Below are 22,884 nucleotides of genomic sequence, written 5' to 3'. Positions count from 1 at the left end.
CCCTAGACCTGAACAAGAGTGAAAGCTCGAAAGCTTGTACCTTGCACCAGTAGAAGTTGGTTCAGTAAAAGGTATTACCTCCTCTACCTTGCCTTTATTAAAATTAAGGGAACTTCAGAATTATACAGAATGGAAAAAAGGAATGATATTGACTGATGGGTTGGGTTTATGGTGTTTTTTTCCTAATGGCAGTGGAAGCAATGAAAGGGAATAAGTGGGGGAGCAAAGACTGATTAGACAGGTGTCAGGTTTGGCTTCCTTTCCTATATAGATGGCATCTAAGATGAACTACTTTGACCTGAACAGAAAACATGCTGGTTTTTCCTCCTGGCTAGTCTTTAAGGCAAGCTGGGCAACCATCCAGGTCACTAACATTTTGGGCTAGCAACATTTTCTGAGAGATCAACCTTTGGCATCAGCAGGACATCTGGTTCACTCAGTTACTTTTATCTCCATTGCTCCATTCCAAGGACGCCTTTAGCTTTCATGCTTAAGGGCTATCTGAAATGATTTCAATATAGCTTGAGCACTAAAAGCCTCAACAATTGTAGAGCTGAGTAAAGACAGCTGTATGGAAATGAAACCATAAAGAATATGAAGAATAGATGGGGAGTGGAAGAGACAGGAAGAATGTGTGACAAAAATCATGAGAGTGAAGAAAGAGGCTTGTTACAGCCACTTTTGGGGTGCCAGTATAGTTCAGTGAATGATTTTTTGATTTACCTCTTTGGAAACAGCGAAGCAGATCTCCCATATGTTTGTTGGCCTGGAACTCTCTTTCCGTTCCTCTTTCCTTTGTCCTAGCTTCCTTCCTCTCCCCCTGAATGGAGTGAAATCTGTCTTCTGGCCAGCCACCCTTCCCTGGAACCTGTGCTTTGGGGATGGGACCTAGAGAATGGGTTTTTCATGCCAAATGGCTTCTTTGAGCAGTATAACTCCTTTCAGAGTCGCAGAACCCCATGAAATGTAATGCCTTAGTTGGCTACCTGTCTAACTTACTTTTAATACCGGTTTTTTTTTGAGCTGCAAGGCCTGATATTTGATTGCTAAATATGGTTCTTGATCATAGCCAGAATAAGTTGATCTGGTGAATGCTTAATGAACTGGCCATAGTTCTGAAAAGGGGGTCTTAAAAATCCTGCCTTGCTGACAGTATAACTTAACAGAACCACCACATGCACTAGAGCTGCATCTGCAACTCTTATAGATGTTGCTCAGAGAATAATACTTGCAGCCAGATTAAGAGACTAGTTGGTTCAGTGGGTGAAACAAGCGTCATTCCCCAAATAAACTGCAGAACTAACCTACCGAAAGACCATTATTGAAGGTACTCCGGTGCCATCATGATGTCAAATTACTACACAAACTGCTGATACCCAGTAAAAAGGAAAAGGAAAGAAATAAACTGTTTAAGGCTATGTCTACACTAGCACTTTTGTCGGTCAGGAGTGTGACTCGAACCCCTCCCTCCTGACAAAAGTTTAATCGACAAAAAGTGCTGGTTTAAACAGCACTGTGTCGTCAGAGAGCATCTCTCACCAACATAGAGCAGCTACACAGGAGACCTTACAGCTGCAGCAGTACAGGTCCCTCAAATAATGGGTGATATGTGTATATAGACACCTATCAGCCCTTGGCTCAAAGAAGAAATTTTGTATATAAGTCAGGGTTGACACTATTCACAGTTTTTAAATATCAACAGTCCTATCTGTGGCACTTTCTAGACAGTCAATATAAATAATGAAGTATTGGAGTGATATGATTCCATTAGCTCAAGACCATGAGTAAAAATATGCTGCTGCATTCCAAATAAGCTGCAAATTTTCGAGGAGCTCTGTTGAAAGCTATACTCCAAGGGGAATAAGCTAAACTCATCATCAGGAGGGCAAGTGTTGCTATGGTAAGGTTGTCAGAGGCTAAACAAGGGCTGAACCTACACAGGTTGCATAACAAGAAAAAAAAATTTTTTTTTAACCACATTCAACCTGATCTTTTTGTGCCATTGAAAAGGCGTGGTCAGAAGCAATACCAACATTTGTAACCTGACTCATTACCTCCAAACAAATCCCTGCAGTAATAAGCAACATGATGCAAAAGAGAGCCTCTTCATAACAAGTTTCTACATAGCAACAAGATTTCTGAGTTCTATAAGGTTCACAGTGACTCAGCAAGCTGGTACTTTTCATGGGGACTGCATATTGTGCATCAGACTTTAAACTTTTGTTTAGCAAAAATAAGTCTCTGGGCCTTGTGATAGCAGAGAAAACTCCCCAAATTTAAACCAAGATAGTAATATCTGAGTGTACAGACAGGCCAAAACATTAATTGCAAGAGAGGTGTGAACTGTCCTACCAAGTAGCAGACCTATAATTTCAAAGGAGTTAATTATGAACCTTGGTGATGACATTTTAAATGTCAACATGAGCTATTTCACTGCTAATCAAAGTGCTCAAGAAACATGCTCATATAATACAGAACTGCACAATTTTGTTTTTGCATCTCAAGTGGATGTTATTTGGGAGACTACTTTTTCCCTTCAAGTCTCATCCTTTCATATATACATTGAATTAACAAAGTGAGAGAGGGAGAGAAAATCTCTGAGAAATGCTGCAGTTTGGTCACTTCACAGTGATGACAATTGTTCATTAACACCAACTGACTGGTATCTAAGGTTTAATGTGAACCATACTGAATGGCAATTCCAGACACATCAGCAATCTCTGGTCAGTTGTATGAAAAGCTGCTGTGAGAACCAGCAGGACCTAAATTACCAATTGATCTTGATATAAAACCCTCAGGGAAGGTCATTCATCACATGGCCAAGCACAGGCTCAAGTCCAAATGTGCAAATCTCATACTGGAATCTCTGCAGGATGCCATTGGTGTCAAGTACACATAGAATTGAGGGTAAAAATCTTCAAAAGTGGGCGCACATTTCTGCATGCAAAGACTTCATGTACAAACTTCCACTGGTAAGTGCACATGGGAGTCTTTGGATGCCTAGTATGGGCATTGTCAGAGTGCACACACACTTGCGAAGTTTCGTCTTTTTATAGCCATTGTCTTGATCTCCAGAATGGGATATTTGAAACACTGGTAATCAGTCAGCATGCTAGTATCAAAAGATTCCTGAAAATAAGGGTGGACCTCAATGTGTTTACAAGTGATTGGTAGCCTCCATTTGCTAAGGGGTTGATTAAAGCCTTGAATAATGTATGGCAGCCACACTACTTGCTTTAAACAACAAAGAAGGTTAGACTCATAATTATGAATATGAAGGATCACAGAAGATCATGAATATCCTCCTCAAAACTGACCAGGAACATTCTGGGAACCAGTGAGTCTCAGTAAAAAGGTCCAGAGAAATCACCACGCCATGCCAGTGCACCTTATTTGTGATGAATGTGGCAAATGCTTCAATAACTAGCTGAAGGAGCTATCACCAGTGTGATGCAGTCTGGATTAATCAGACTGTGCATTATCCAAAAAAGTTCAGACAGCAGTACTATGGTTTAGGATAAGTAACTTCTTTTAACCTCATTGATAGCACTCTGTGTATCTTCCTAAACTCTGAGTGAAATTGTGGCCCCATTGAAGTCAATGGCAAAATTCCCATAACTTCAGTGAGGCCCAAATTTCATCACTTGTATTTAAGAACATACTGCAGGTAGCTTTCCAGTTATCTAATCTCCAACAGTTTCAACTCCCACAGTTTATTAGGACAACATAGAAAGAGGGAAAGAAGAAGTACAGGAAAATTAGCAGTAATACTAAATAAAATGCTTGTCTGTTCTCTTCCAAACTGTCGACATGATGGGTGTGCATCCATCTGGCTTTTCATGTTTCACTTAGATTGTTATTGAACAATATCTAACATATGCATATGTTAAAGTAAAAGAACTCCCAAGTTTATAAGTGTTATGGGATTAAGTGGTTCCTCTGACAGTATCTATACATATTCTGGTCAAGAGAATGAGAAACTGATACGTCAGTGGTTATCAATTGGTTGATCACAGTCAACTGTTCGATCCTGGAGACTCATGATTTCCAGCTGTGGCAGGGCTGCCGCCAAGGCAGGCTCCCTGCCTCCCCTGGCCCCATGCCGCTCCTGGAAGCGCCTAGCATACCCCCACGGCCCTTTGGGGAGGGGAGGGGCAGGGGTCTCTGCACACTTCTCCTGCCTGCACTCACTGCCCCCCTCAGCTCCCATTGGCTAGGAACGGAGAACTGTGGCCAATGGGAGTCGCAGGGGCGGTGCCTGCAGAGGGGCGCGTTGGCACCTTCCGGGAGCGGCATGGGGCTGGGGCAGGCAGGGAGCGTGCCTTAGTCCTGCTGCACCACCAATCGGGAGCCACCCCAGCCCTGAGCCCCCTCCCAGAGTCAGCACCTCAAACCCCCTCCTACACCCTGAACCTCCTCCTGAACCCCAAGCCCTTGCCCCAGCCCATACCCCCCTTCCAGAGCCAGTACCCTACACCCCCTCCTGCACCCCAACACTCTGCCACAACCCAGAGCCCCCTCCGGCACCCAAATGCTGTCTCAGAGCTTGCATCCCCTCCTGCACCCCAACACTCTGCCCCAGGCTCAGCCTGGAGCCCCCTCCCACACTGCAAATAACTTGGCCCCAGCCCAGAGCCTGCACCCCCTCCCGAACCCCAACCCCCTGCCCCAGCCCGTTGAAAGTGAGTGAGAGTGGAGGAGAGCGGGCGATGGAGAGAGGGGGGATGGAGTGAGCGGGGCGGGGCCTTGGGGAAGGGGAGGGGAAGATCCTGAGTTGCACTTCAATTCAACAAGTGATCTTGTGTGTGGAGACCACTGAGACAGGTGAAGTGGAATGACAAAGGAAACATTTGGAGTCTACTGCAGAGGTGTTTGCACTGGCCAAAGTGTCATGAGATTTTCAAAATATAAGACAAGCTTTTTATTCTAATCTTTATAAATCAGACATACAGCTATATTGAAGACATGCAGTTACACCACTATAAAAGCAGTGTAAGTGAGATCAGAACTGGCACTGTGTGTTATGAAGAATTCTCTTCAGAAATCAGTAAGTTAAACATTTATTGAAAACAAGCTGTGGTATTGGGAGAGAAAGGTCAGTTCTGCTTGATTAAACATTGCTGAATAAGTGCACTTCTATATTACAAAAAAAAACCCACAATGTTGTTTGGGAACAGATGGTGGTTCAGCCAACTGTGGTCATTAGGAAGAGTTATACCTTTACTTATCATATACATTTTGACAGGTTTCTATGCTTTCTCTTTGCTTCATGTGCTGTCCCTATGTCTCATTTTTGGACATGTGCATTTTTGGTGCTATTTTGGAAAAAAAATATTTCATACATTAGATTTAAATGAGTCAATATAGCTTTCATGCTTTTTCCTGATTTTTAGAGGAAAATGTGCTTTTTACACATCTAGTGTTATTCTGAATAAAGTCTAGTAAACAGGTGTACAAAGTCTGAATGACAGAAGAATAAAGTGTTGCATGCATTTTTAGAGAGAAACATTTTTATGGAGTTAATACTTTGCTAAATAAAGGCATTAAATAATTTACAAAATCTTAGTAACAGCAGAATAAAGTGGCAATACATACGTTAAGATGAATTTTTAGAGGAAAATATTTTATTTGCAGTTAGTACTTTTCTAAATAAAGCTGATTAAACAATTGCACAAAGGTCAGAAAGTATTATTGAGAAACTGTAACTATAGAGTTAGTTACAGACGCTCCCCGGGTTATGCAAGACCTGACTTACACAAATTCGCCCTTCCGGAAAAAGTTCCATAAGCCAGAAATAGGATTTTCGAGTTGCGGAAATTTTTGCGTAATGTACGGGTATATGTTTCCAACTTACGCAAAATTTGAGTTTTACAAGGCTTTCCGGAATGGAACGATTGCATAAGTCGGGGAGCGTCTGTACATATGGCAAGGGACAGCCACCTTTTAAAACAGCAAGAAAGGGGGGGAAAAAAGGCAGAGAGAAGAGTAAATAAAGCATCTTACGTCACAGACTCATACAGGCCAACAGAATCCCGTGTTCTGGGAGCTTGCAACAAACTGTGCCTCCGTGGTTGAACCAAACAGAAGATATTTAACCACAGGGTCTCTTGGGAAATCACACATCATAGAACATTAAAATGCATCACATTTTCCTGTGTCTTTCTGAACACAGCTCTTCATGGTTTTATCCACTGATATTTAATTTCCCATATTTTCCTGAGTCACTGAACACAACACACTTTCCCAGAGTCACAGTGAACACTGCACTTTATTCATTGCAGCATGTTCAAATGTAAATTAGAGCTAAAATACCAAACAAAAAGAGCATGCATTTCTTTATTAGGCTTTTGATAAAACCTATGTAAATTTAGCAGACAGCTAAATTCTATACTAGGTATCAAACTCCTCTTTGTACATAACTTTAGGATTTGTCTTTTTAAAGAATGGTAGGCAGTCCCTTATGAAAGACATGCCTAACCTTTATATCAATTTTCCTTATTCCATTTACTTAAAGTTATGGATTTTTTCATAACCTTTTATATTTATTGGAAATTAGTACCTGTAGACTTTAGCTGCAAGGAGGCCTCTTAATTCAAACCCTGTAACACCAGTTTACAGGATATTATTTCAAAAGTGATTTTTGGGATCAGTATATTATCACCATCATTTGGCTTTACAATGAAAAAATGAAAGTTTAAAAAGACTTTTGTAACTGTGTGAAGGAGAGAGATAAAGACTGTCCCCACTAACACTCTTCGCTGAAGAAACATGTCTCCTGCAACCCCCCACTTTTTTTCAGTGGGTTTAGCAAAATAATTTTTTAATCACATGATAAAAATTAAATAAAATGAAAATTGACATCAAATGTTTTATATTGGAGCTATACATTACACCCTTGAGAGGCAAGAACTGGAAATTACTAAGTTTACATAAGTTCCCTAATTATCATTCTGCAATAGAGAGACAGGTCTTTGTTACACCTCAAATTTAGCAAAGTTTTGCCTAAACAAACTGCATAGCATGCAAAATCCCCTCTAAAAATAGTTTGCACATATATAGGTTGTAATTTGTTTTTTATCCGAATCGGAACAAAATGCTTCAATTTTTTCAGCAAAATCGAATTTACAATTTTTTTGATTGAGTAGAACATTCTATTTTGATAAATAACAGAATGTTTCATTCCTATTTTGACTTCTAAAATGTTTTAAAAATTTGAAATAAAGTCAGTTTGAAATGAAAAATCAAAACATTCTGTTCCAATACTGTAAAAATGGAATGCTTCATTTTGTTTTTTTCCTAAATAAAATTTCATTATAATCAACATGGTCCTCTCTAGATTTCCAAAAAAACAGCATTGTCAAACAGAAAAATCAGAATCATGAAAAGTATGGCTGGAAGGGATCTCAAGAGGTCATCTAGTCCATCCCGCTGTCTGAGGCAGGAGCAAATATACCTATACCATCCCTGACAAGTGTTTGTTCCTCCTGTTCTTAAAAATCTCCAATGATGGGGATTCCACAGCCTTCCTTGGAAGGCTATTCCAGAATTTAGAAAGTTTTTCCTAATAGCCAACAAATCTCCCTTGCTACAGATTAAGCTGATTCCATCTTGTCCTATCGTTGGTGGACACAGAGAACAATTGATCACTGTCCTCTTTGTAACAACCCTTAAACAGGTCCTCCCCCCTCAATCGTCTTTTCTTAAGACTAAACAAGCCAAGTTTTTTTTTAAACTTTCATCATAGATCAGGTTTTCTAAACCTTTCATAGTTGTTGTTCTCCTGTAGATTTTCTCGAATTTGTCGTAAGAACAGAAGAATGGCAATACTGGGTCAGACCAAAGGTCCATCTAGCCCAGTATCCTGTCTTCTGACAGTGGCCAATGTCAGGCACCCCAGAGGGAATGAACAGAACAGTTAATCATCAAGTCATCCATCTCCTGTCACTCATTCCCAGCTTCTGGCAAACAGAGGCTAGGGACACCATCCCTGCCCATCCTGGCTAATAGCTATTGATGGACCTATCCTCCAGGAACTTATCTAGTTCTTTTTTGAACCTTGTTATAGTCTTGGCCTTCACAACATCCTCTGGCAAGGAGTTCCACACGTTGACTATGTGTTTGTTTTAACATGCTGCCTATTAATTTAATTTGGTGACCACTAGTTCTTGTTTCAGAGTAACAACCGTGTTAGTCTGTATTCTCAAAAAGAAAAGGAGTACTTGTGGCACCTTAGAGACTAACCAATTTATTTGCGCATAAGCTTTCATGAGCTACAGCTCACTTCATTGGATGCATACTGTGGAAAATACAGAAGATGTTTTTATACACACAAACCATGAAAAAATGGGTGTTTATTACTACAAAAGGTTTTTTCTCCCCCCACCCTACTCTCCTGCTGGTAATAGCTTATCTAAAGTGATCACTCTCCTTACAATGTGTATGATAATCGAGGTGGGCCATTTCCAGCACAAATCCAGGTTTTCTCTCCCCTCCCCCCCCAACAAACCCACTCTCCTGTTGGTAATATCTTATCTAAAGAGATCACTCTCCTTACAATGTGTATGATAATCAAGCTGGGCCATTTCCAGCACAAATTCAGGGTTTAACAAGAACGTCTGAGGGACAGGGGGGGGGGGGGGGGAAGGGGAGGAATAAACATGGGGAAATAGGTTACTTTTTATAATGACTCAATCATTTCCAGTCTCTATTCAAGCCTAAGTTGATTGTATCCAATTTGCAAATTAATTCCAATTCAGCAGTCTCTTGCTGGAGTCTGTTTTCGAAGTTTTTTTGTTGAAGGATAGTCACTTTGAGATCAGAAATTGAGTGACCAGAGAGATTGAAGTGTTCTCCGACTGGTTTTTGAATGTTATAATTCTTGACATCTGATTTGTGTCCATTTATTCTTTTATGTAGAGACTGTCCAGTTTGACCAATGTACATGGCAGAGGGCCATTGCTGGCACATGATGGCATATATCACATTGGTGGATGTGCAGGTGAACGTGCCTTTGATAGTGTGGCTGATGTTATTAGGCCCTGTGATGGTGTCCCCTGAATAGATATGTGGACACAGTTGGCAACTGTTGCAAGGATAGGTTCCTGGGTTAGTGGTTCTGTTGTGTGGTATGTGGTTGCTGGTGAGTATTTGCTTCAGGTTGGGGGGCTGTCTGTAGGCAAGGACTGGCCTGTCTCCCAAGATTTGTGAGAGTGTTGGGTCATCCTTCAGGATAGGTTATAGATCCTTGATAATGCATTGGAGGGGTTTTAGTTGGGGGCTGAAGGTGACGGCTAGTGGCGTTCTGTTATTTTCTTTGTTAGGCCTGTCCTGTAGTAGGTGACTTCTGGGAACTCTTCTGGCTCTATCAGTCTGTTTCTTCACTTCCGCAGGAGGGTATTGTAGTTGTAAGAATGCTTGATAGAGATCTTGTAGGTGTTTGTCTCTGTCTGAGGGGTTGGAGCAAATGCGGTTGTATCGCAGAGCTTGGCTGTAGACAATGGATCGTTTGGTGCGGTCAGGGTGAAAGCTAGAGGTTCTTGTGTTATGAGAAGGAGTAAATAACACTTCCTTATTTACTTTCTCCACACCAGTCATGATTTTATAGACCTCGATCATATCCCTCCTTAGTCGTCTCTTTTCCAAGCTGAAAAGTCCCAGTCTTATTAATCTCTCCTCATACGGAAGCCATTCCATACCTCTAATAATTTTTGTTGCTGTTTTCTGAACCTTTTCCAATTCCAATATATCTTTTTTGAGATGGGGTGACCACATCTGCACGCAGTATTCAACGTGGGGGCGTACCATGGATTTATATAGAGGCAGTATGCTATTTTCTGTCTTATTGTCTATCCCTTTCTTAATGATTCCCAACATTCTGTTTGCTTTTTTGACTGCCACTGCACATTGAATGGATGATTTCAGAGAACAACCCTCAATGACTCCAATATCTCTTTCTTGAGTGGTAACAGCTAATTTAGACTCCATCATTTTATATGTATGCTTGGGATTATGTTTTCCAATTTGAATTACTTTGCATTTATCAACACTGAATTTCATCTGCCATTTTGTTGCCCAGTTACGCAGTTTTGTGAGATCCTTTTGTAGCTCTTTGCAGTCTGCCTGGGACTTAACTGTCTTGAGTATTTTTGTATCATCTGAAAATTTTGTCACCTCACTGTTTACCCATTTTTACAGCTCATTTATGAATATGTTAAACAGGACTGGCCCCAATACAGACCCCTGGGGAACACCACTATTTACCTCTCTCCATTCTGAAAACTGACCATTTATGCCTACCCTTTCTTTCCTATCTTTTAACCAGTTACCAATCCATGAGAGTGCCTTCCCTCTTATCCCATGACCGTTTACTTTGCTTAAGAGGGACCTCTCAAAGGCTTTCTGAAAACCTACGTTCACTATATCCACTGGATTCCCCCTTGTCCACATGGTTGTTTACCCCCTCAAAGAATTCTAATAGATTGGTGAGACATGATTTCCCTTTACAAAAACCATGTTGACTCTTCCCCAGTAAATTATGTTCATCTATGTGTCTGACAATTTTGTTCTTTACTATAGTTTCAACCAGGTTGCCGGGTTCTGAAGTCAGGTTTACTGGCCTATAACTGCTGGGATCACCTCTGGAGCCCTTTTTAAAAATTGGCGTCACATTAGCTATCCTCCAGTCATTTGGTACAGAAGCTGATTTAAATGATAGGTTACAGACTATAGTTAGTAGTTCTGCAATTTCACATTTGAGTTCCTTCAGAACTCTAGGGCGAATACCATCTGGTCCTGATGACTTATTACTGTTGAGTTAATCAGTTTGTTCAAAAACCTCCTCTAGTGACACCTCATTCTGGGACAATTCCTTAGATTTGTCACCTAAAAAGAATGGCTCAGGTTTGGGAATCTCCCTCACATCCTCAGCCATGAAGACTGATGCAAAGAATTCATTTAGTTTCTCCGCAATGGCCTTATCGTCCTTGACTGCTCCTTTAGCATCTCGATCATCCAGTGGCTCCACTGGTTGTTTAGCAGGTTTCCTACTTCTGATGTACACAGATTTCCTAATGTATGGCACCCACAATTGGACACAGGATTCCAGGTGAGGCCTCACCACTGCCGAGTGAAGCAGGAGAGTTACCTCCATTTGTGTTATGTACAACAATCCTGTTAATAGAGCTCACAATGATACTGCCCTTTTTGGCAACTGCATCACATTGTTGGCTTCTATTCAATTTATGATCCAGTATAACCCCCAGATCCTTTTCACCAGTACTGCCTAATCAGTTATTGTCAGTGACTGGGACATGGGTCATGTGTAGTGGTCAGAACAGGAGTCAGGCCAAAGCCAAGGGTCAGAGGCAGAGCAGGAGTTATGAGCCAGGAGTCAGAGCCCAAGGTCATAACCAGAGTCAAATTCCAGAGCCAAGAGTCGGACCAGGGTTACGTGGAGTGGGACAAGGCATGAGCTATTGCAAACATGGGCAAATGCTTTTGAGTAGCTATTGAACTGCTGCTGATGGGGTTAAGAGCTGGTCTGCAGGCTCATCCAACCAATCAGGCAGTGTTACAAATTAGGCAGCCATGCTTCAGGTCAGCTGGATACGTTAGGTTGCCCAGAGACTGGCTCTACTCCAGGCTCTTCTTTCTGACAATTACTCCCCGTTTTGTATTTGTGCATTGGATTTTTCCTTCCTAAGTGTAGTACTTCGCACTTGTCATTATTGAACTTCATTTTGTTGATTTCAGACCAATTCTCCAGTTTATCAAGATGATTTTTAATTCTAATCCTGTCCTCCACAGTGTTTGGAACCCCTCCCAGCTTTGTGTCATCTGCCAATTTTATAAGTGTACTCTCTGCTTTGTTATCTAAGTCTAAGGAAAATATTGAATAGTACTAGACCCAGGACAAATCCCTATATGACCCCATTAGACAAATCCTGGAGTGGTGGGTGAAATTCTGTGGCCTGCGTTGTGCAGGAGGTCAGACTAGATGATCATAATGGTCCCTTCTGACCTAAATATCGATGAATCTATGAATCCTTCCAGACTGACAGTGAACCGTTGAAAAAACATACTGAAAGAGTAATTATCAATCAGTAGTTTACCCATCAGTAATTTCATCTAGACCACATTTTGGTAGTTTGCTTGTGAGAATGTCATATGGGACAGTGTCAAAAGCCTTACTAAAATCAAGATACATCAAGGCTGCTGCTTACCCACTCACTATCCATTAGACCAGTAATCGTGTCAAAGAAGGAAATTAGGTTGACTGGCATGTAGCTATACTGGCTATTATCTCCTGTTATCCTCTAGGTATTTATAATTAATTGTTTAATAATTTTAAAAAGTGTTCTGTTGGAAAATTTTGACTATCTAATATCTCATTGCAAAATCAGTATCACAGTTGGCACTAACTGGCACCCTGTCAGCAATTTTTGCAGAGAAGCTGTGTTGGACTGGGTATTGTCCACAATAAATCATATAGAATTGACATTTTGGAGAATTATTGACAACTGTGGTAACATGAAGGTTCTGATTTGATGAGAGCTGCATTGTGTATGACTCCTTAAGCTGAGGCAGCTAACCAATTTTGAAGAGACAGACCTATTTATATGCAAATAACTATTTTAATAGTTATTTGCAAGCCAAGAGGCTATGAGCACTATCATTGCCAGGAAGCATTGGAGATGGATTGGCCATGTGCTTCAGATAGAAACTGATTCCATCACCAGAGTGGCAATAAGATGGACACCTGAAGGCAAGTGAAAACGAGGCTGCCTGAAAACAACATGGTGAAGAGCTGTGGAAGCCGAGCTGAAAAACATGGGGCACAGCTGGGGAACCATTGAAAGACTTGCTAGAAACAGAGAGGCGTGGAGGAGCTTCGTCACTGTCCTAAATGCCAGAGGTGTAATGGGAACATCATGATGATGATGATCACCCATCTTGACTCAAAGGGTGATACATGTTTGAAGTGATACATGTTAACTGAAAGGAGATTAAAAACAGTCTATTCAGTGATCAGGTGACCTGACAGCAAGTGTGAAAAATCGGGACTGGGGTAATAGGAGCCTATGTAAGAAAAAGACCCAAAAATCAGGACTGTCCCTATAAAAGCGGGACATCTGGTCACCCTATTTAGGGAAGCTAATTTCCATTCAATATTGAATGAAACTGAATGTACAGTGGCAGAGGGGATGTCAATCTCAAGATCCATTTTAGAACTTCTCTTTGATTAGAAGTCAGTAGGTAATAAAGGTTGTTAACACCTAAACATCAGAGGGAGATACAGAGGAGCTGGGTTCTTCTCACTGTAGGAAATATTTGACCTCTGAAATAGAAATGCTTAGACAAAGTCTGAGAGTTTGACAGATTTCTGAACTCATAAAGGTAAGGATGTGATTCAGTGATGTAAGGCACTATATTGTAACTACAGTGTCTAACCTATTTCACTAGGCTGTTACCTAGATAAGGTTGCCAGTTTTGGTTAGACATATTCCTGGAGGTTTCATCACATGACATCATCTTTAATTAAAGATTCATCTTTAATTTCTGGAGACTCCAGGACAGTTCTGGAGGGTTGGCAATTCTAACCCAAACTCAAGGCTAGACATAAATTAATAGTTTTATCTGTTTTACTTTTTCTCTTACTTTTAAAAGGTAAGCATTGCTTTCTTTAAGACACTTTGCCACTGCAGTTCATTCTTGAGGAAAATTAATTTCTGAACGCTGGTGAGAGGGAGAAGGTGACTGACACAGGATATTCAAACAAATGTGTAGGCCAGAAAGGTACAAATCCCATAAGATGCTGCCAGACAATGGCTGCTGTCAGGGGCAATGGGACCATGAGGATTGTTGGGAATAAATAGTCTGTATAATAAACTATGCTCATAATCCTGCAAAGAGAAGCACTTTCGTGGGAAATCTTACACTGTCATTGTGTTATGTGAGTGAACAGAGGTTTTCACTCCTATCTGTCTGTCTATCAGCTTTCATTATTAATAAATTTGCATGATAGTTTATTTTTAAAATTTAGGAAAAACTGAAAATTCTATGTGGAGCACTGGTTAGTCTGTTCACCCCTAGAGCAATCAGGGCTTGGGTATAAAACAGCTGCCAAACTGCTGACAGTGACTTACAAAAGAGAATTTAAACTGCTTTTCATTATTGTAGTAAATTAACTTTAGAAATAGTCTAGTCCATTTGGATCTGTGAGTGGTTCATCTCCCCACATATGCTATTCTTTTACGAGCAGAATCAAGAGTTATTTAAACTTTACACTGTCTTAAACGGTGGAAATTAGCTAGTTCCCAATACTAAAGTATGAATTTGATGGTAGATTATATCTTTATCTATGTTACGATGTTTAGTGGCTGTTCATCTCGCTTGTCCACAGTATATATTGTACTCAAGGTTGGATTAAGATACTCTGGGCCCCTGGACACATCTCACACCATTGCTTCTCCCCTCTTTGTTGTGGCAGGGGATGCCCATACAAGAGTTGTCTCTGAGTGGACTGCCACTGCTTTTCTATGGGCATGTTGGGACCTCCGCCACTTCCTCTTTTCATGCAGGCTGCGTGGTCTGTCTTGCAGGAGGGAGGGCTTATTCTCCACAACTAGCAGAGAACTCTGGTGGGGTTCAGCTGACCTGTGATCCTGTGATGGAGAGGTGCTGGTGGAAATATGGCACATAGCTGAGACTCAACATCACCTCAAACATTTTATTACTAAGCTATATTGTAATTGGAAGTGATCCTCCAGAAAAGTTAACTTCAGAGAAATGTTTTGTTGTGTTAAAAAAATTGATTCCCCATTGTTTCTTACTCCATCCTCTATCATTGCTTACCAGGCCCCAAGCAATAGATCTTTGCTGCACACTGTCCCTGACAACTGGAAACAGGAAGGTTTAGAACTGTGAAGTATAGGTAAGTCTTAGTCTGAAAACGCTGTAGGAGAAGGCTTTTGTACCTAATAATTAGGTATATTCTTGACAGCAAATCCTAGTTCAAGCTTCTTTCTCCACAGTACCACTAACTGGTATTTGGCTTATCTGTTCTACTTGTAAGTAGGTTGGAAACTGAGCGCCTACAAGCCCACTTCTTCTGAAGAGCAGGAAACCTTTTGCTGATTCTTGGCATATTTGTTAATATATACCCCATACAAAGTATATGACTAAAGATATTTAGATTCTTAGGCTGTTCCTGATACTTTTTTGATTGAGCAAAAATGTATACTAGTCTCAATAAATAGCTTTATAATTTCATTAACCTTAATGGCAAGTTTTTTTTATGTAGTGACTGATATCTTTATAAAATTGCTGGAAAAACTGGTTGTAAATCCAGCTTGTTGACTGCTTGTTCTGCAGCCATCTTCATATGCTACCCTCTATATGACCTTTGGCCTGTTCAGAAGGTCCAGATTTAAATTGATTTAAATCACTAGTCAGGAAGACTCGATTTAATCATGGTTTTCTACATAAAAGTGCATTTTTGTTGGTTGTTATAACCTTAATACATATTCTTCACAACGCAGAGATAGATGTAGGTTTCATTTTTAGAAGGTACACACTATACATTTTTAAACAGTGATTTATTTTGAAAACTTTTCAGATTAGTTTTAGAGCTATATCACAAAATGAATGATTGTTTGGTTATTTCATTTACCAAAGATAACTGAAGCAGATATTTATGAAGTCATTGAGAGGTGAACTATCTCCAGTTCAACACAGACATTTAAAATTGTTTTATTTAACTAAAACAACATTAAGTATTCTGGATTTTTTCTTCAAAAGCAAACATATAATATTTTAACAAAACAAGTATATGTCCCTTGCTTCTCACATTTATCTCCAGACTTCTTCTCCTTGTCCAGACCTATTCCACCCCCAACAATCTTCTATTCATTGCACTTTTTGAAACTTTGCACTTTTAGAGAGAGGTAAGGGATTGACTGTGTACACAAATTTGCAGAGGGACAATAGAGTTGAGGTCTGTTATTTCTCACCGCTATATATTATTTATTTATTTAAAACATTTTTTGCTGTTAACAAGTATGTTACCTCTGGAGACACAAATCCACAGTTTCAGAACTGCAAAACTAAGCATCTCTGATGGTTTGTTCTAGACTGAGTACTGAGTCCCATTGGGTAGATAGAAAGATGAACCTAAATAATCTATACAGAAGCCTCTGGAACCCCATAAAATTGGGTCCCTAATCCATGAACTATTGGAACTCATTTACAAAACTTTTCTTAAACATTACATGAATATATTGTCTCATACTATAGAATTAGAATTTATAATCCCTATTCCATGATGAGATATCTTTGAGCTGTAATGTATCTTAATTAAAACTATCTTTAGCTAGGTTTTTTCCTCAGAAAGCATTTTATCAAAAAAAAAATCGATCTTTTAAATTTTTTTTTAAAAAAATCATTGATTTTTATCCATCCTGGTCCAGTATATGATCTGCTGCTACTGATGTAGTACCATGTTAATGTCAGAAGAAGAAATTATTTGGAAGAGCACAACACACCAAACTGGAGATGCATTTTTTTTGATATATGGAAATGTATTGCCACACCATTAAAAGCTCTATTCTGCCATCATGTGGCACAGTCTCTCCCCTGTCCCCTCTTCTTTCTTTCTTTAACATAATTTAAGTTACATGGTTCCTTTGGATAAATCACAGAAAAATTGCATTCTGCTCTCGTAAAGAGAGAGGCATCATTGACAGCTTACGGGGTGAGGGGCACATCTCACCAGTGAAGAGAGAAACATACATAATGAGGAACAATTCACCAGGTAATATAGTGACCACAATCTAGTGCTCTCACACTTCAGCGAAGGTACTCAGATACTGCAGTGACGAGCATGGGCATAGATACACAGGTAAGGCACAAGATTTGGAGTCGAGATGTGCGTATTATTCTCACTTCTGTCACACACTTGCTGCCAGACCATGGGCAAATTACTTTGAACAGGAAGCCAGGGTTTCAATTTCTCCATCTGTAGTTGAAATATTTCATTAATTTACATAATGGCTATCACAATGGCTGGACACATTGAATAAGCCAACATCAGACATCCAGCACTTATGGTGGTTGTTATATGTAGATCTTAAAGCTATTCTCTCACTTTATAAAGTTATCATTATGAAGACTGTGGGCCAGATTCTGACCTTAGTTACACCCCTGTGCAGCTCTATGGAATAGGATTGCATGGGGTGTGCTTCAGGGCAAAGTTTGACCTGAAGTATCTGTAAAACTCAGCACATTTCCCAGATGATACACACACCTCTTTAAAAAAGAGGAGTCTGCTAATCATATAGATTTTCTCCTGCTCCTCCAGCTCCACTCAGTGCTAATATGAAGTTCTTCCCATCAAAGAATAGGACACAATTTCACTAAGGACTGTGATAAAATCATTTAAAAACTATAATGTATGAAAAATTAAATTTGGTGTTTAGTTATAGGCATTTCTATTTAAACAAAATCTCTTCAATTTAAAGTCTTGATTTTCCTTTCAGTTATAGAATCGCTTGGGTGCACAAGTTTACCACCAGATGGCAGTGCTCGTTTGTTCCAAGTTTCGCATAACAGTACACCAGCAATCATTTGCCAGGCACACAAGACTGTTCCAAGCATCCACATTTTTCTTTTTCCTCAAAAGAGTTATCAAACCCTGTGCACTGGAGACTTCTTTAATACATGGTGGTCCAAGTAAGTGGAAGAGTGAACATTATTATTATTGGCACCTTAGAGACTAACAAATTTATTTGAGCATAAGTTTTCGTGAGCTACAGCTCACTTCATCGGATGCATCTGATGAAGTGAGCTGTAGCTCACAAAAGCTTATGCTCAAATAAATTTGTTAGTCTCTAAGGTGCCACAAGTACTCCTTTTCTTTTTGTGAATACAGACTAACACAGCTGCTACTCTGAAACTTATTATTATTATTTTATTTATTTGTATTACTGTAATTCCTAGAATCCCTAGTTGTGGACCATCTAGCCCTGTAAAATGTTTGTTCCCTTATGAACATTTAATTTAGAGACAGGAGTAACAATTCAAGCATATCAGTGACGTAAATTGATACATGGCAGATTCCTTCCTCTAGTAGATGTACTAATCTGAAAACTGTGAATGACATGTGCCTGTTCAGTACAGAGAAATGTTTTTTAAACTGTTATTTCTTTTGTTGAAATGGAACCATTTGTACTTCCGAATAACACTTTATTCATTGTACTCACTCTTCCGTTCCCTCTTCTTCTTTTATTGGATTCTTATTATGCTCCCACACTTTGCAAAAGATGGTGATGTAGTGGCATTAAACTTTCCACTTTAGCTTTCTCAGAAACAGCCTAAAACAATGGCTCTTAGGTTCTCAGTGTGTTTCCAGAAAATGGTGATGAAATGTCATTAATCTTACCACTTTGGCACACATTGTGCTTAGGTGGATTTTGCTCAGGGATTTTCTTTGAGTTTCAGGCCGAGGTCTCCAAAGCAGTGGCAACCCAGCACATCTGTGCCTCTACTGCAGTTATAGGCAGTAGCTTCAGTCGTCACTGTGCCCCCCTATACAGGGAGATAGGGATGTATGGATCCACATAGTCATGGATCTCCTTGTTACACCCTCTCTTCTTGCCAGGCCTGCTGCCAAGCCCACCCTTTGCATATTGCCCCAGTTGGACCGTCCTCTGGTATTCATTTAGGTGATGATAGGTGCACATAGGCTGCAGAAGTGCAGTGTGCAGATACAAAATTTGTATCTGCATCCGATCTGCAAATATGTGTGGATTTGCTGGGCTCCATTGAGCAGCCTGTTCCCCTTCCCACAAAAGTGGAACCACATAGTGCAGTCAATCTTTTTATATGTTCCATGAGGAAGGAGGGCAAGACTTGGTCTTTAGTGTATGTGGTTGTCTTGTGCTGGACACTGTGTGATCTGTTTACCTATGTTCAGGATCGTGTGTTTTGTGTAGTTCCACACTTATAGAATCTGTCCCTTGCTGCAGAATTTTGCTTGAGAATCTAGGTTTTCACTTAAATAAAAAAAGGGGTGGGGGTCTAGCCTTTTTGGTTGCAAAGAAAACCTTGAAAATGTCACCTGAATGTTAACTAATGCACTGTCATCTTCCTGAATCTGCAGATAGCCTAAAACAATGTCTTTGAGGCTCTCAGTGTGTCTAAAACTTGAGTTAGTCAATAAAATTTTAAACACTACTTAGCAGCTACTGTAGATGCATCTTAACACTCATTAAATGGTGTTAGCTGGTCATGGGCAACCTGAGGTTGACTACTGCAAGCTAAAAAAATTTAAGCAAGGGTTAAATTTAGGGCTTGTCTCCACTTGGATATTTACCAAAATAACTATTCTGGAATAATTATTTTGGTAAATGTCCGAGTGTAGACAAGCCTTCAGAGCATTTACATTATGTTTTTTCACTAAACTGATTTTAAATTGATCTGGTTAAACGAGTGCAACTTTTCTACAAGATAGTTAAGACCCAAGCAGACTGCGAAGAGCTACAGAAGGATCTCACAAAACTGGGTGACTGGGCAACAAATTGGCAGATGAAATTCAGTGTTGATAAATGCAAAGTAATTCAAATTGGAAAACATAATCACAACTATACATATAAAATGATGGGGTCTAAATTAGCTGTTACCGCTCAAGAAAGAGATTTAGGAGTCACTGTGGATAGTTCTCTGAAAACATCCATTCAGTGAGCAGCAGTAGTCAAAAAAAGCAAACAGAATGTGGGGAATCATTAAGAAAGGGATAGATAAGACGGAAAATACTATATTGCATCTATATAAATCCGTGGTACACCCACATCTTGAATACTGCGTGCAGATGTGGACACCTCATCTCAAAAAAGATATGTTGGAATTGGAAATGGTTCAGTAAAGGGCAAGAAAAATTATTAGGGGTATGGAATGGCTTCCATATGAGGAGCTATTAATAAGAGTGAGACTTTTCAGCTTGGAAAAGAGACAACTAAGGGGGGATATAATAGACGTCTATAAAATCATGACTGGTGTGGAGAAAGTAAATAAGGAAGTGTTATTTATTCCTTCTTATAACACAAGAACTAGGGGACACCAAATGAAATTAATAGGCAGCAGGTTTAAAACAAACAAAAGGAAGTATTTTTTTCACACAACACACAGTCAACCTGTGGAACTCCTTGCCAGAGAATGTTGTGAAGGCCAAGACTATAACAGCGTTCAAAAAAGAATTAGATAAGTTCCTGGAGGATAGGTCCATCAATAGCTATTAGCCAGGATGGGCAGGGATGATGTCCCTAGCCTCTGTTTGCCAGAAGCTGGGAATGAGTGACGGGATGGATGACTTGATGATTAACTGTTCTGTTCATGCCCTCTGGGGTGCCTGGCATTGGCCACTGTCAGAAGACAGGATACTGGGCTAGATGGATCTTTGATCTGACCCAGTATGGCCATTATTATGTTCTAGTATAGATAGGGCCTAATTAATATTTGAGGCTAGAAAGGAATAAGAAAAATAAGTGGCTGATAAACTTCTTGACTTCCTACCATTCCCCGTAAGGACAAAAAGTGCAAGCAAGCCACAGGCTGCAGAGGGGATGGAAAACTGCTCTGAGTGATTTTTTGGATACTTGCCATTCTATGAATACTTAATTATATATTTAAAGCAAAACAATTTTTTTCTCATATTTAGCTAATTTTTTTTTCACAAATACGGTCTTTTCTTGTCTACAATCTAAAGTCAGTTGTTTTGGAATCAGGAAAGGTCTCTGCTGCTTCATGTTCTTATTTCACCAGTAATCTCTTCATTTTTACTAATGGCATGCATTTAAATCCCTTTAAATATTAACAGTGGTGCCAGAGAATACAAGTTCAGCACATAAAGGCCTGTCTGAATTAGTACAGAATTTCTGAATAGGTGTGGGCTGTGGTTATTTTACTTTAAGTAAATGAACTTTGCTGCAGTAATATCCCATTACTACAGATCATATGTACTGCTGGAAAATAAATCAGCTTGTCAGCAAATCTGGGTGTTCTGACTTTACATACATTGTACAGATATTTAACATGTGTGCCTTTGCTCTCCACTGTACTACTCTTGCTTGAATGGATTTTATACTACTCTTGCTAGCTGAAATACTGCAAAGTGGCATGAAGAACAGGGTGACGCTGTAAGCCTTTTCATTCAGGGTGAGAGAGTCTGAGGATAGGACTGGAAGCCAGGCATTCTCAAATTTTAATGCTGTCTGTGACACTGATTCCGTGGAAGGCCCGTTTTATGGGTTGGTTTGGTGGTCACTTGATGGTGCCATGGCAGGAGCAGGGAGGATTTCTGGTGCTTGGAGGCTTGGCCACCTCAGGACTCTTGTCTAAAGCAAGTCCTAACCTAGCTCCACTTCTCTTACCTCCATGAACACTTCTCCTTTCCCACACTGTGCTCCCACTATGAGCCACCTCTTTCCATTGCAGGTCCCAGCTGCTCTTTCATGCTGTGAACCAAGGAGCAGAGAGAGACGACCACAGAACCTAAACAACCAGGTACTTGAATTCAGGAACTGTGTCTGTAGCTAGGCGATGTGGCCTCCCTCTCACGCTGACAGAGAGGAATCACTCCCTGCCCTCTGGTGGATGCAGCCAGGTTAGGGCCCCCCTTTGCACCAGAAGCAGAGGCTGTGGAACAGGAAGTATAAGATGCGAGGCCTCTAGCTCAGTTGAGGGAGAGCCCAGGAAGGAGTTGGATGTCTCTGCCTTGCTGCAGGCCCTTGAGCCAGGTTAGGGCCCCCCTTTGCACCAGAAGCAGAGGCTGTGGAACAGGAAGTATAAGATGCGAGGCCTCTAGCTCAGTTGAGGGAGAGCCCAGGAAGGAGTTGGATGTCTCTGCCTTGCTGCAGGCCCTTGAGTCAGGGACCAACCCTGCCCCGGAGGAATTCCCCAAGGAGCTGCCGAGTACCCTGAGGAGCCTGAGGGCCCGTGAGCGGCGAAGCCCTTCGAACAGATAGCAATAGGAAGTAGCCCAGAGAAACCAGACATTAGTCTGGTTGTGTTTGCTGAATCCAGAGTTGGTGTGTTTTGGGAGGATCCCTGCTAACCCAGGGGAGGATTACTCGCCACTGGTAGGGCTTTGGGCTGGGACTTGGTGGAGTAGGTTGGGCCTGGGTCCTCCTACCCTCTGCTGCCAGCCCCACTCCTGGGTGGCAGCCTACCCACTTTAGGCCAGATGGCCTCCATTTGTTTGCTGTTTGCCCTACCCAGGGAGGTGGGCCATAGACTGCAGTTGCTCTGCCCTGCCCAAAGGGCTTGAGCCTGACACCGTCTGCTCCAAAGATACAGCTGGGTTGAAGACTGATAATTGCCCTGTTCTGCCCCATTGGCACATACCATGCTAATTCCTTGTCAATTGGCCATCAGCCAGTAGGTGGCATGGAGAGGTGGAGTGGCCTCCCTCCGAGGCTGATAGGGCGGAATCAGTCCAAGCCACTACAGTGTCCGAGAAGGGACAAGGTCTTTGGTTGTCTGATATTAGGGCTATGTGAGGGATTTTAATAGAGATGGAAAGGAAGAGGAAGGACCCACAAACATGGTACTAGAAAGGCACTCTCACAAGGCAGAGAAGAGTGTATTTCTCATACTATTAGTGTGCTAATATATAACCTCTCAAAAATTATTAGAATTTTGAAGCTTCCACAGCAAACTTCAGGCTTCATTTTCAGTAGTGGCCCCCTATGTATGTCCCTGCATATGGATTTAGGTACTTAACTGTAGGCATTCAAGTTTGAAAACTTAAGACTTTGTTTTGTGGATCTGAGTTTTGGTAACTATCAAAACTATTTTGGTACGAGTAGGACAATACTCACTCAATCTGTTACT

The 22,884-nt window shown here is 40.7% G+C and overlaps 1 protein-coding gene across 27 annotated transcripts in view; it reads left to right on the top strand.

Annotated features, from left to right (window-relative positions):
* Positions 1-22,884, top strand: part of AOPEP (aminopeptidase O (putative)) — a 412,311-nt gene that overhangs the window by 1,491 nt on the left and 387,936 nt on the right. For 19 of the 27 annotated variants that reach the window (XR_012668547.1, XR_012668548.1, XM_075128662.1 and 16 more), the window contains exons 2-3: positions 7-71; positions 21,487-21,555. The exons of 1 other annotated variant lie outside the window; for it this stretch is intronic. The gene's annotated coding sequence lies outside the window, so the exon portion shown is untranslated. Of the gene's footprint in view, positions 1-6; positions 72-14,856; positions 14,933-17,534; positions 17,728-21,486; positions 21,556-22,884 lie in introns of all 27 variants that reach the window. 7 more of the 27 variants (XM_048851208.2, XM_075128655.1, XM_048851219.2 and 4 more) reach the window with 4 other exon arrangements.

The sequence above is a fragment of the Caretta caretta genome, chromosome 5 (assembly GCF_965140235.1).
Source record: "Caretta caretta isolate rCarCar2 chromosome 5, rCarCar1.hap1, whole genome shotgun sequence".
NCBI classification, from domain to species: domain Eukaryota; kingdom Metazoa; phylum Chordata; order Testudines; family Cheloniidae; genus Caretta; species Caretta caretta.
This window is presented reverse-complemented; position numbering and strand designations above follow the sequence as displayed.